At 46.0% G+C, this 14,867-nt stretch overlaps 1 protein-coding gene across 1 annotated transcript in view; it reads right to left on the reverse strand.

Moving 5' to 3' along the window:
* Positions 1 to 14,867, reverse strand: part of IGSF11 (immunoglobulin superfamily member 11) — a 102,137-nt gene that overhangs the window by 36,714 nt on the left and 50,556 nt on the right. The window lies entirely within an intron of this gene.

The following is a 14,867-nucleotide window of genomic DNA, read 5'->3' on the forward strand; positions in this document are numbered from 1 at the left end:
ACAAGGTTTTGATCTTCACGACCTTACTGGGCCTGTGCGCGTTTACCCATTTTAATTTCAGATTAGCATCTCTCATTTTCAGTACCTAGGGGATTACTGTTTTCGCCTGTGCAGCGACTGCAGTTCATAAAAGTATCGGTTACCCTCCCCCTTGTTCAGAAAATCAAGGCAGATCTGACCAGATGGCACATGCTCCCGCGCTCTGTGTCAGGCTGCATTAATTCAGGGGAAATGAACTCTACTCCAAAACTATATTTATTTCAGACACCGCCATGCCCAGTTGCTGGGCTGTCCTCAGGAAAACCTAGAGCCAGCTATTTTCCACAAGCTTAGCAGGGGGAAAACACAGCAAAGGCCCTGCTAGAAGTCTCAGATGCCAGCAAGGAGGAATACCCACAGCTTTCCAGGTAGGTGGAAGTATTTCAGCGGCCCTTCCCCAGGGCTTTGAGCCAGTAGTTGCTTCCCTAATGCTCAAAGCATGATAAAGTAGAAAGTGCTCTCACATCTCATTGGACCAGCCCAGTAACTTCTTAAGGGAGTGCTACTGGAACAGCTCAGTCTTTTTGGGAAGGTTGCATTACACTTGCTTGGATCAGGAAGGAGATTCATCCAAGCAACAAAGACAGGTGAAAGCCGTTCTGGTGGAAGGTGTGCAACTTGGGTTACTATCTAGATCCACCTCTTTGAAAGGCCCACTCCTGCAGGGTGTAAACAAGGCATTTCACCTATTTATAGCTCTGCCCATGCTGCCCGTTGATGACCCATTTCCTTCACCTTCTGCCGGAATAATTGTGCCCTTTGCTGAAGATAATATAGCGAGAGTGCTGGAAAGAGAGTCTGATGGGGTGAGAAACACCTTTTGGTCCTCTCTGTAAAATGCTATTTACCTTCTTATATAGCACATATAACAACACCTAAGTGCTATACTATAATTAGCAAAATCATGCAGAGAAACTGTTCATGTGGATAATGATACTTTTCGTCCTCCCATGTGGGTAGTTTCAGGTTGAATTAATTCATGTTTGCCCAGCTTAGTGAGATCTATGGAAGAAAAGCTATTGTTATGCAAATAATTATTAATAATGACTGTTCCTGTGTTGCTCCCCATTAAATGTGCTCAATTTATAAGTCAAAGGGTGTTTTTCTTCTTGGTGCAAGACTAACTGGGTTCCACAAATGGAAATACTGGTGTCAGTCTACCTGGCAATGGAGGATAACTCTGAAAAGATGGTGTTTTTTGAGATTAAAGGTTGATCTTCTGTTTCCTACTTTCTATGCTACAAGTAATATATTGTGACCCTGGGAGTCACTTGGAAGAGCAGTCACACCACCTACTCAAGGCCGCAAATTCAGGCACAGTTCAGAAGACAGAGGCAAGCCCATGCAGAGTGAAATTCAGACAACCAAATACCATATAATTTGCCTTGAGGTGAATAATTATCTTCATTTCACAGACTGAAGCACAAACAGTTTGGACAATAAAGCAACTCTTAGGGGTGCAGTGAGTATAAATGCACCATAGATATAATGCTCAAATACTACACTAAATAAGAACAAAGGCAATTTTTAAGAACATTAGGGTCTCAGTACAATGCAGGCATGAGGAGTTTGATATCACAACTACAGTTGTTGGAACAGATATGCAAAACAGTTCCACAGTAGCTGCTAAAGTCCCTAAGAGGTCTCCTACTGTGGAGATGAAGGCAGGACCACACAGAGTCAGTAGATAAGGAATTGCATATTGGACAAGGCTTCTCTGAATTTGCAGAATATCTCATGAGCCACACATGGGTCACACCAACACACTACCACAGGACTGCTGCATGACCAGGTGCCTCTCAAAAAATTCTTTTTTTTTTTTAATCTAGGTAAACTGGAAGAGCAAAAATAGACAAATTTGGCTATTACCATAGTCTTTTTAGAGCTTCATCAGCCCTGTGCAGGCACAGTCGGATGACTTACAAAAAAGAACAATATTGTCCAAAGCCCATGCAAGGCTGCTTGCAGCTAGGACACATCAGTTTTACTGTGCTACTTCTATGTAGGAAACAGCCATCAGTGCAGCCCATCTGATACACCCCACGCCCTCATGCACTTTTACTTTGGTGAGGGATTTCTCAAACAGAAACAAGGAGAAGCAAGAATTAAGTTACACCTTTGGCTCCCAAGGCAGTAGCCTGTGTGTACAGGGCTCCTTGGGCAGGATAGGCTCTGGCAGAGGCTAATGGGACACTGACAGACATTTTTTCAGGGTTCCCCCTGCACCAAAGTTAGCAGATGCCTTAGGCAAAACACAAGGTTTGAGATGAATGTCTTCCTGTATCTTCAGCAGCTGCGGACACTAGAGAATCAAGGAGCATTTGGGGACCACAAGAGACAAAAATGATGCCTGCTCATCTCCCTGTAATTTTGCAGATGCAGTCCAGCTAAGCATCAAGGAAAATTGATTTGTGCCACATCAATGAGCAAGTGTGAGGTGAAAGCACTCCTGGAACTGATGTGGTAGAAAGAAGGGCCTTCTCCATTTTATTTATCTGCTACCCTGCTTTCACAGTAGCTATGATAACTAGATACCAATTGTTTCCACAGATGGTCCACGATTCAGATGTGTGCCCTTCCCTGAGGGTCCTGGAAGATTGCATGTTGTGTTGCAGTGTATGGATGCTGGTGTAGCTGTCATGAAGAAAAGTCTGTGCCCTAAGTCCCACAGAACAGTCTGTCAAGGGTCTAATGCTTCACGGATTCCCTAGTGATTTCTGCAAGCTCATAAGAACAATCTAGAACTTTTTTTTTTTTTACTGTACCACATTTAACTTAAGAAATCTCTTCCTCGCTGTCTTGTTTTCAGTTGAGGCCAAGTCAGATCTCAGGGTAAGGTTTCCAGCCACCACGAGTGACGGCTTCATGTCATGACACATGTGAATCCCTTCAATGTTGACACCACAAGCAGCCGTAAGCATTCAAGAAACAGAGCAGCAGGCTCTTTCTTGGACACAGTTAGCTCTCTGATTGCTGTCTTGTAAAACTGGCCCTGGGGGACAGTTGTGACATATGACTGCAGTACAAACATTGCAGGTGTTCCCTAAGCTGGGAGTTAGTTACTCAGGATCTAGTACAACTTTCATGTTACTGGTAATACATGAGCAGCATCAGGAGAAGAAACACTAATTAGATGACTTATGATCCCTGAAAAGACCAGGAAAAAGCAAAACAAAGGAATCCTTTCCAGCCACGAAGACTAGTCACTGACAAGTGAACTGGCATCTGCCTTGGCAGTTGTGTCTATCAGCTTTGCACGACACAGCTTAAGATTCACAATGAACAGACACTTCATGTAACAGACACTTCCAGCACACATGAAGGCCAAAAATTGCCCATTACCAAGTCTGCCAGGCCATGAGAAATGCCAACACTTTGTGCTGTAACAGAGGCACAGTCAAGAGGAGAAATCAGTTTCCAAATTTTACAGTTCAGTGATCCCTTAGACCTGCTGAGGCAGAACATTTCTGCTCTCTGCAAGTTTTGATGGAAAAGAGGAAAGACCTAAAACATCCCCTGCTAGTCCATCTGTGGAGGAGATCCCACCACAGCCTGGTTACAGCATACATCAGAAATGCAGGGCTTAAATGTATGGCAAGATGCTTTTCCAAGGAAGGAATGTGCAGTTTAATTTATTTACAGCAATGCTCCACACACTTTTCCTACTCTCCCAGCAGCTCAAAAGATGCACAGCCAGCATGAGACAGCTGTTCTGGGATTGGCCTTTGTCACAGAAAAGATGCTGTGAATAAATCATAGTCTCATGTACATTACTCTGGCCAATAGTATACCCCAGTATAATTAACCCCCCCATTTTATAGATTGTTAAACTGAGGCACAATGTATTGGCTTGACCTGCCATGATCCCACAGGCCATGAACAACCAAAACAGGGGCAGCAGCCCTCCCTAGCCTCCCAAGAAGGCACATGGACAAGCAGGAATGAAGAAGGCACATCTGCTTTCTTACTTCTCTGCATCATCTTTTTGAAATCCCTCCTTCTGACTGCAGTCTTGCAATGCACTCTCGGCACTTGTGTCAGCCCTCCACATGCAACATTGATCATGGACCAGGCTTCACAGGATGCTTCTTGCTTGTTTGTTTGCCAATGGATATAATTTTTAAAAACTAAGATGTTGGGGGAGGAAACATGAGGGAACCCAGAGTGAAAGCTGTCGCTGTGCTCAGTCTCTATGGAAATAATCCACAATGCTAATACGTCCTAAAATGGTAATAAAGCCTGTGTTCTCTTATGTAATCCCATAGTAAGAAAGAGCTCTGTCGGCTTGCCTGACAAATGATATCTCTGTAACCTTGGAGGGGATTATTACTAAAAAACACAGGATGGAAAAACAAAGCAACACACACAGGCGCACGCAAATCCATTGGATGCAGGAAAAGGACAAACAGCTCCAGCCAGGTTTCTGTGCACTGGCCCTGCAATATTATTTGTCTGCCATCAAAAGGGGAAAGGACCTCCTGGCAAAGAAGCAGCCCTGCCCTGGCTCCTCCTCTGCTACAGCCTCCACTCCCTCCCCAGTCACCTCAGCACCAGGAGCAGGCAGAGGGCAGGTTTTCCCTTCCTCTGTCCTCCTTCCCTCCCTCCCTCCCCCAAAATGAACATTCAAAGCCCCGGCAGCTGGCCAAATCCAGTTTGCCTGCGTCACCAATGCACGTGGATTCACATCTGTCCTGCCCAGCGGTGATGGAGCCAGGGCTACGTGCGTCCCCGAGAAGGATTCATGCCCCCAAATCCATTAAGTTCTGTGTCAGCAAGGGTGGGGACTGCACTTTTTTCTGGGCACAGCTGAATGGCACTGTAAGGCTTAGAGTTTGCTTTCAACCCATATGGAGAGGGGAGGTTTGGAGGCAGGGGTATACTCATTTTGGCACTGTCTCTAAATTTGGCTGGTGAACCATAAACCAAAGCCAGGAAGCTCTTTGCTCTTGTGCCTCAGGTGCAGAACAGAAATAAGGCAGTGCCAGATTAAAGCCATGCTTCACAAGGTGAACTACAGTGTACAGGTAGCTCTCTCACTGCCTCCCTCTACTCCTCTCTTCCCCTGGAAGCTGTGCCCTCCTGCGAACACACAAAGGGGTCCAACAGGCCACTCTGAAAACTATCGGAGGTGCAGGTCTAACACAGTAATTGCTTGAGCAAACATTCCAGTTCTCATGCGAACCAGCCAGCTCTGAGCTCAGTCCTCCAGGACATGGCAACCAGTCAGCCAGGAGGCTGACCCCAGAAGACAACTTACATGCAATAATATGAGCAGCAGAGCTCTTATCTCAGTGCCAGCAAAGAATGGTGACTACCCTAGTATCTCCCACAGATCAAAGCATGGGAACACTTAGCGGAATGCCAGAAAACTTTCTTGGGAACAAGAGATGACATCAGGCGGGTTTCCACGCCTGATTGAACATTTACCCTTTCATGATCAGTTGTGTTTAAGAGAACTTTTATGTTTTCTCAGATAGCAGGAGATGCATGAATAGAGTCTCAACCCACAGAAGATTCCTGAAGGCTGGAGAAAGACAATCCTGAAGAAAAAAGCATCAGTGCTAACACTTAAAATGATGTTATTATGACATTTAAAGGACATGTTTAATGGAGCACAGCCTTTACCAGTCAGTGTATGTAGAGAGCTCCAATTCGTACTAGATATATGCAATGTGACTGTCTGGAAAATAAAGGGTTACAATCATTATTCACAGCAGTCACATTTTTTTAATTAATAACCTTGTAATTGGTATCGACTTAAACCAACTGATGACAGTCTTATGATGAGCCATTCCCAGCCAAGCTTCGTACCCAATTGCCCTCAGGTCAGGAAAACAGTGAACTCCATTATTGGCAGATGCTTTCCACCCCACACCAGTCTCCTTACTGGGCCACAAAGAGGTCACCCCACGCATGAGGCGCAGCAGCCACCCACCTCTGCAGCCTTTCTCCAGCCCTTCCTTACGAATAGCATGGCTGCATTGAGCCTCTACTATGCTACAGCCTGGTTTCCACAGGCCAGCATCTAAAACACCAGCATTTTCTGCTGCATTGACTTCCTTATGGGGAACCGTGATTAAGAAAGGTGAACCCACTGTCAGGGCCACCAGAGCCCCTTCCCAATGGCATCCTGGCAAAGAAAGTAAAGGCTAACACACCTCCAAGCATTCACTTCTAGGAAGCAGAAGGAGCAAATCTTGCTCCTCTGTTAAGACACCAGCTCAAGGGATGGAAACTCCCCCTACAAGATCTGCAAGGTATGGTAATTTTGGACATCTCTGATATAACTGCAATGCGCAGCTTGGACATGCCTCTCTGAAGCACAGGGAAAGGAAAAAGGGCAGCGCTGACAAAGGGTAGAGTTGTCTCCGCAGCAGCTCAAGCCACAGCCTCACCTAAGACAGGTCACAGCTAAAAATAAAGCCCTAGGGCAACATTTCTGACCTGAAGCTCATTTACAGCGAATTTTTGGAGAAGTTTACTCCCAAAAAGAAAAGCCCAAGCCAATTGAGTACAGAGGGCACCACAGCAGCTCCTCTGTAAGGCTGGAGCACCTGTAAGGCTGCAGCACCAGGCACACCAAGGGATGGAGAAGCAAAACTACGGGTCTGACATCTGTGCTGGGCTCGTGGCTTCTCCCCAAACCATGCCCTGCTTCTCACCCTCCTCAGGGGGACAGAAAAAAACCCTTTTCTCCCCTGAGCCTCGACAGGGCACCCACGGGGCTTCCTTCAGCTGGCACCCTCCGGAGGGATTCCCTCCTCCACTACCTGGGAGCAACATTAGAGGGCAGTGCGCTGCCTTGGAAGCGGGATGCTTGTGTGTCCCCCACTCCCGGGCCAGGACCACGGGCACCCCCTCGGGCAGGGTGTCTCCCCGGCTGTCCGTCAGCATCTTCGCCGAAGGAGGAGGCCACCCCTAATCCCCGGGACAGGTTCCCCCGAGCCTTGCCGGCCGCATCTCCCCCCGCAGGCGGCAAGCGGGAAATTCTGCAGTGGCTGGGTTTTAATTAGAAAATGCCTAGGTTTAATTAAATAAATGTGAAGCTGAATAATACAATCAAGAGAATTGCCTGTGCTCTTTTATTTTGCAATTCAATTTACTTTGTGCTGTCCCCACACTTTTAGTTTTCTTTTGCCAAAGTCTTTTGCATTGATCACTCGGAGCTGCATTGCAGAGTTTGCCAGGGACAAAGCTGGAAGCGCTGGCTGTTGAATAAAGGGCAGTTGGAACTTTTCACAGCTGGAGATGCATTGGAGGCAGCCTGTGCCTGCAGAAGAGGAATGGATTTTTCCAGATTTTTGAACACCAAAGTTCCTACTGACCGTTAAGTGGAGTTCAACAATGCCCCCAAAAATCAGGTGCAAAAGAAGAGAACAAGCAAAAACACCATCCCATCTATAACCAAGGAGAGCAAGCAAGTAAGCATGCACACACACAGGCGTGCAAGCAAGCATAGAAACCAACGGGGTGTCTTCATTCTGCAACCCTGAAAACACTTTGTTGATTTCCTGAGCATGCAATTGTTAATGTTAAGGTTCCAGAAAGCAAAATTACAAAACAAAACAAAAGGTTTTTTCTTTCAAAAAGCCAGTTCTGGTTGCTAAGTGACTACAGTATACTTCTCCATCACATTATTTGAAAAACCCACGCACTAAGAGCAAGAAAATTGCTAGGTTAGGACATCAGAAATGTGCCCTAGCAAGATGATGAATTTTACATGTGTATTGGTACTACAGTAGCACTTAAGGACCCCATGGAACCATTGTCTTTGGCAGCATAAAGAGTAAAATATGATTCCAAGAAGGTTTTTAGCTAAAACAGGGCTAAACAAGTTAATGTAAGACACTGGAGCACAGACCTGGAAGAAAAAGGAGGACAAGGAAGCAGCTCTATCAAGACTGAAAAGAAAACTCACTGCAAACAGAAGAAACTGTAAAGGGAGATATCTGCAGGCAGAACTGGTGCCTGAGGGTGTAATAAAATATGTTTGGATGGAGAGCTGGTGAGGTACTTGGGGGAAAGAACACAAAAATGTAAAAGCACGAATGAGGGGCTGAAGTAGGAAAGCTTTAAAACCAAGAACAGAAGTTTGAGAGAACAGAGGACAGCAGAGTAGCGTACTGCAGGGGGAAAAAAAGGGCTCACAGTGAGGGCACACGTATAAAGTTATAGGTGAAAATCTGGAGGAAATCATATGAAACTTTGATAGACTGCAGGCAAAGAAGCAGTAAGAGCTGAACCTATCAGTTGAAACAGCACAATAAGTAATAGCTGCAAGACAGCAGGCACTGGTTCTGGTTACTGTGGCAATATATACAAAAAATGCTCAGACTGAAAGAATATGATTCCTCTGTGCTTTATCAAGCATCACATAATGAAAAGTATGAAGCAACTTTACTTCCCTTCCCTTCACTAATAGCTCTGCAATTCTTAAAAAGGACTATTGATTTTATTTCCTAAATACTATTTTTCAAAATGCTTGTCCATAAAAATCATTGTTAGTGAATAAATTAATCAGCCTACTATGCCTGTGAATAGTCTTTCTGCTCACTGATTCTTAGGAATGCTGGCATCACTGTCTGATATAAAGTCTGCATGTAGCCATAACAAGCCCCGTTGTTTTGTAAATACCCTTTTATTCATGAAACAGTGCTATGCTTTCCCATAAGGGTCTACTACACCCCTCTCAAATAGGAATTTCACCTGCAGTGCCAAGCAGGGAACAACAACAACCAAGCACAGACATTTTGCCATGAGCTTTTGAGCATCCACACACAGGGTATGTGCCTGGAAAATGGGTAGGGGGCTGGCCCATTAGGACTCTAGCTGTGAAAAGATATGATGTCTGGAGTCTTCAAGCCAGAGGATCACAGCAGCACTGAGACATGGACTCTGGTCCAGGCATAACTGTCCACAGGGAAGGTCAGAAAAGGCTGAGGGAGTTTGCACAGATAATTCAGAAGGAAAAATGACAAAAATTTGATTGGTAATGAAATTAGAGATGTGGACTTGGTTTTAGGCCAAAATGATATGATTACTGTCTATATATACAACACTTATGTCACTTCTTGAGATCACACTGTGAGTTTGTGTGGGTGTACATCAGTATTTTGTCACCCACGCAGTTTTCAAACCTGCTGGTCAGAAAATTTAACAAAGCAGTAGACATCACCAAGATATAAGTTCCTGTAAGTTTTGTGACATTGAGGAGATGGGTAAATTTGTGTTGTGACAAACTCTTGTAACAATTCAACAGACAGATGCCTGGTTTCTCCTGACAGGCAGTCAATCACCACACATAGATCACAAAGCCAAGTACTTGCCAGACCAATACCTGGTCAAGTAAATAGGAAGGACAGGAGAAAGTAAAGGATATTTACAAAGGTCAAAAGAGATGTAGGAAGATGTCCAGTGTTACCGGTTTGGGCAGGGGCAGGGGGTGGTGGTGTGGAAAGCTTTGGCAGAGAATGAGGTGCCTGAAGATGTGTGGACTCTCTGCAAATGCTGTGGTGCTTGATCCTGGGAATGTCAGCAGAAGATAGCATTGCAGGAGTGTGGGGATGTAGGACGGAACCTGCAGGCAGCCAAATTTCCCAAATGAGCTTTTCTTTCTGTGTCAGCAGTTGAAAATACCATTTTCTTTAAAGATCTATAAAACAGGGGCAAGTACCAGGTGCCAGGTAGGTACAGATGCAAATCAGTGTAAGCCAGCTCCTTCTAGGCATGCCTACACACTGCACAGTGACAGTAGCTACATGTTTTTGTGCAGCACTGTCCTCATTCACCCATATGTTGCCAGCGAGCACAGAGAAATCAAAGCAAGTCAGGCTGAGTACACTTACTCACCACATCCTTGCCTCCTGCCCTGCTCCTAAGGTCATGAAGTCTTTTGTCTCTATTTCCAAACTGAGCTTTTGTACCTCAGGGGCTTAAATAATAGGTAGAACAGCACTTTACATGTGAATGATGCCTGATCACTATCTGTAGATATTCAGAAAAACTGTGTATCTACAAGTAATCTCTGCAACATGCATTACCATCTAGCAGATAAGCTACGGATCTACCAAGCCATCTGTGACCCAGGCTTTGGTCATCCCTGCACCACAACCTGTCCCCCACCTCATACAAGTCACTTCACCATGGCCATTCATTCAAAAACCAGACCTGTATCTTCTTCCCCACTGCCAAGGAGGCACAGTAGTGGGGAGTTCAAGAGGAGGAATAATTTAGGGTTACTAGATTAACTTCTCTATGCTCTTTCAGTGCCACTATTTCCTGGTCTCTGACGCATTTTATCTCTCTAATTATCTGGGTTAAAAAAAAATTAGTCATGAAGTCTTGCAGGTCCTTGGCCATCCTCTCCTACTCCCATCTTGCAGCTACTGCCCCCCTGCCCCAGTACCACACGGCTCCTTGCTAGCAATACCCAAGTGTCTCTGGCATGCCAAGAGTTTGTAGTGGTAACCAAACACGGCTCCTCAGAATAGACACACTAACCCCATTGCTCCCACCCTCCTGCATCTTCAGTAACCCTACCCCAACAGGGCAGGGAACCAGGGGGGCCAGCAAAACAGGAGATGCTCAAGACACCAGAGATTAAATCCATCCACCAGACACAACTGCTGCCCAAGTCCTTATCCCTACCCTATCCCCAAATCTTTGTAACAGGTGAAGAAGGAGGGGGTGGCCACCACCCTCACAAGAATCCCCAGATGGATGCCTAAGGGCTGGATATAACCAGGTACAGCCAGAGGCATCCTGGCAGAGGGACAGAGACGGCAAGCCAAATTAAGACACGGAATTCAGCATTGAAGTGGAGATAAAAATACATGGACTTCACCCCTGCTCTGAGCAGAAGAAAGGGCCAAGAAAGCTTGTTGCCAAACCCAACAGATTTCATTCTGCCCTTCCCAAAAGATTTCAAAAAACACAGCAAATACAGACTCAACTACTACATGCAAAGCAGGCCAAGCATGCCAGGAGCCCTTTAGCAGCATTGGCAGGCACTGCTCACGTGTTGCCTGTTGTGTGCTTGTGGGGTGGGCAGCCTGAGTCTGCCATAGGGGCTCCAGGCCAGCAAAGTCAGCATTACTTCTGGAATACAGCTCACAAAGATTAAGACTAGTGCCACATCACAGGTAAAGTGAAACTCAGTGTACAAGCTCTGCCATGTCTGCACAGATTCAGTGGCTCGGTATGTGCATGGCACCCAAGGAGCCACTGCTGGGAGGGAAGAGCTGCTCAGAGCTCACAAAGGGTCAGGAGTCGAGGGCTGTCCAGGGCTGGCAGATGAACATGACAAAGCCTGGGAGATAGCCAGGCTTCTTGGACAGGCATGGCTGAAAAAGTAGCCACTGTCCTCAAGCATCCTGCCCCAGACACTGGATGAAGACACATGACCAAAAGAACAGGAGGAGCACGGAGGGAAGTGGTGGGAGGATGCAGGAACAAGTGTAAGAGTCTCTGTGCAAGACTTGGAGTGGGAGGAATTAGGAGGCAAGGGTGGACACAGAGAAAGAATGAGTCTCAGAGAAAACTAAAAACAAGCAACAGCCACTAGGCAGAAAACAGAGAGTCCATTTTTCTGCACCACTGGACTGAGTCACTTAGTATTTTATGAGACCAATGATGTACTAGGAAAAAAAAAAAAAGAAACCCTCCCTCTGCCTGAGCAGATGAGGCATTTCTAGAGCAGAGCACAACAGAACAGGTCAGAGGCTACCCTACCTTAGCAGCTCTTCCAGCATGGCACAGCACCATGGTGAGCAAGGCACACAGCACAGGCAGGATGGTAGAACAGTATGAAAGGCAGTGGGACTACAGAGACCTATCAGACTCAGCACACTGGGGAGGGCTGGTGAAAGGCCCAGTTTGGTGGTCTGGAGTCCTCAGTCAAGGACCTTAGGGCATTCAGCCTCAGGTCTGGGCTTTGATGCTTCACCTTTCATGGGGAATTCTGATTATGGCATGAGACTCCATCACAGTTCAGACCAGAATCCTGTATTACATCTGCTCTGTGAGAGACAGAGCTCACCTGTGGTTGCAGCCCTTTGGATGCAGCTGCTCTGCATTACCTTGGGACAGACCACTGATGCATAAAAACCTAATGAGACCATCAACAGGAAAAAGCAAACAAACAAAACAGCTGTAAGACTCTAAGGAGGTGACTCTAGATATAATTTGTGCGTGATGTACCAGACTCAGCAGAGAAATGGATCTGCTCCACTACCCAGTGGCTGGTGTAGGTCTAACGTAACAGAATGCACTTTTATTTATATAACAGAGCAATCCAGAAATATGGAGGAGCAGGAGAAGGAGAAGCCTGCCAATAACCTGGAAGAACACAATCAAGGTGTCACTTGTGCAATGCATCTCAGACACAGAAAATGAGACAGGCAACATTTGGTAGAAGGTGGTATAGACTTAGGTAGAGCTATTCAGGATTAAAACAACCAACCTTTGCTAATGTGGCAATAAGTGCAATCAATACAGATTGCTAGAGCAATCAAGTTGTCCAGCAAAACTAGACCTGCGGACATCATGATCAATAATGCAGGATTCTTTAGATACCTCAAGAACAAGAAATTTTAGTGCCTAGACTGAGCAATTTGGTTTGTTGGCACTGCCTTACTTTAGAGAAACACAATCCTTTTCATATATAGGTTTACAGGAAACAGGATTATGTCTAAATTTCACCAGACGCTCTACACAGGCAGCTTCAAAGCTTCACCAGTCTCATGGCTTAGAGGTGCCAAACTGGATGGGGCAGACACAATGTATTCTGCAGCAACTGAGAGCCATGAGAGCATGCTGACATGGGCAGCAGCCATGCCACCTAAATGCAAGTTTTAAGCAAATAGAATGCAGTGTGAATCACACACTCAGGGATGCGGTATCTATGTAAACTGCTTTTATATAAAATGAGCTTGACTTTGGCTCCTTCCTGTATTCCTCCCTCACACACTGTAACTATCAATGACTTTACAAGAAGTCTCTGAAGCAGAGGAGCTGTCAGGATGCTGTAGCAGCAGAGCATGAGACAAGAGGGCTCTTCACACTTCTGGAATATGTTAGAGGCTGTTAAGACTTGGGGTATTTACATATTTGCTGGATATTATTTAGGAGTGATTAAGGAGTTAACTCCACCAGCAGTTACATTTTGGGGTTTAGGTCACCCCTGTCTGGACTAGCAAGTCCTCTTTCCCTTCTGGCATGGACCATTACAAACACCTTTTGCAACTCTTGCAGAAAATCTGCTGCAAACTTGGAGCCTCCCACCACATCCTCAAACATCCAGCTCTGTCTCTGAGGTGTGCTATTCCCTCCTCTGTCTATGCTGTGACGTGCAGGCAAGTGAGTTGGAAGTGGGGCCTTCCTACAAAGTATGAGGCACTGGCCATTTTGCTCAAAGCAGGATGCCCAGTGCCCTCACATAAAGGAGCACAAGCCCCTGTTTCTACCTAGTTCTGACTCCGAACTCTCCCTGGACAGGAGACAATCATACCCCTTTCTTAGGAGTGAATACCGATAACCTTTGTGCAAAGCAAAGAGCCTGAGGATACGAATCCAAGAGGCTGAAGTGTGAGAAAGAAACCCTATAAAAGGACAGCAGCACAGGGCAAAAGGCTCTTACAATCACCAACATGCAGGGCTGCATGTTGGACTGCTTCAGCTTTCTATTTCGGTGCCTCAGACTCAGTAATCCAGCTGCTTAGGAGAGACCAGAGCTCCTTCCTTCCTCCCTAGACAAATATCTTCCCTGCAAGGTGAAGCTTTTCCGTGGCTGTTGCTCCAACCCACACACACATATTTTGGACCTAGTATGTGAGCCTGGTCCTTGCTGGAGGGACAGGTTAAAGCCCACGTGCTGGTTCCACTCCTGCAGACATATTCAGCAGTGTGAGCAAGGGATCCTTCTGATTCTGCCCATAACTACTGACACGACAACCTCCTGCCTTACCTATACACTCCCAACATATCCATTATCCCCTACAAGTCTGCCTTCCTGTCCTGCAAGACCACATTTTGCAATGCTATTCCCCACATTAACACTTCACTTCCAGAGCAGCAGGCAAAGGAAGCTGATGGGAAATCATTCTCTTCCTCTTCCACCACCTTACCATGTGAAGGGGCCAGGGACCTGCTGGACACTCAGCCTGTGGCCTGGAGGATCTTGAATTCAGAGATTTGCACTCAGATCTGCCTCTGTATGATAGCCTTATGCAAGGTTTCCATCAGGATTCCAGGACAGGAAAAATTCAAAGCTCTCAAGCTATGTATCAAAAAGATGAAAGACCATATCCTTCAGCCTCAGCATTTACAAAAACTCATAGCACGCTCAGCAGCAACTTCCAGCTGAGAGACTGACTGACGACCTGCAATGACGACAAAGGCACCTGAGAAATCACCCAGAGCGCAAGCCACAGCATGCAGCTATCTCTCAATGGCTGCTGATCCAAGAAAACCATCATTTGGGGAATGTAAGCTTTACTTAAGTAAACTTCCCTGTACTACGGGAAATCTCCACAGCAGGGGCCCAGCAGGTAGTGATTTACGCAAGTTTTCACTGACATTTTTTGCAGTGAAATCCTGGTCTGCCATTCAGATCAACTGTCTACGAGGCTCCTCAGAAGTATGTACCTTGCAGTATGTGTACAGTGTCTGCACTATGTGTAGACAGAATCTATAAGTGTAATCTCTTTTGCTGTTCATACCTCTCCCAGAACAATGCACAGCTTCCTTGCTGCCCATGCTGCTGACAGACACTGGCAAAAACAGCTGGCTAGTGGTCCTCCAAGTCCCAAGTGCCTGACAGAGCTGCTCTA

This window comes from Pseudopipra pipra, chromosome 2, assembly GCF_036250125.1.
Source record: "Pseudopipra pipra isolate bDixPip1 chromosome 2, bDixPip1.hap1, whole genome shotgun sequence".
Lineage (NCBI taxonomy): Eukaryota > Metazoa > Chordata > Aves > Passeriformes > Pipridae > Pseudopipra > Pseudopipra pipra.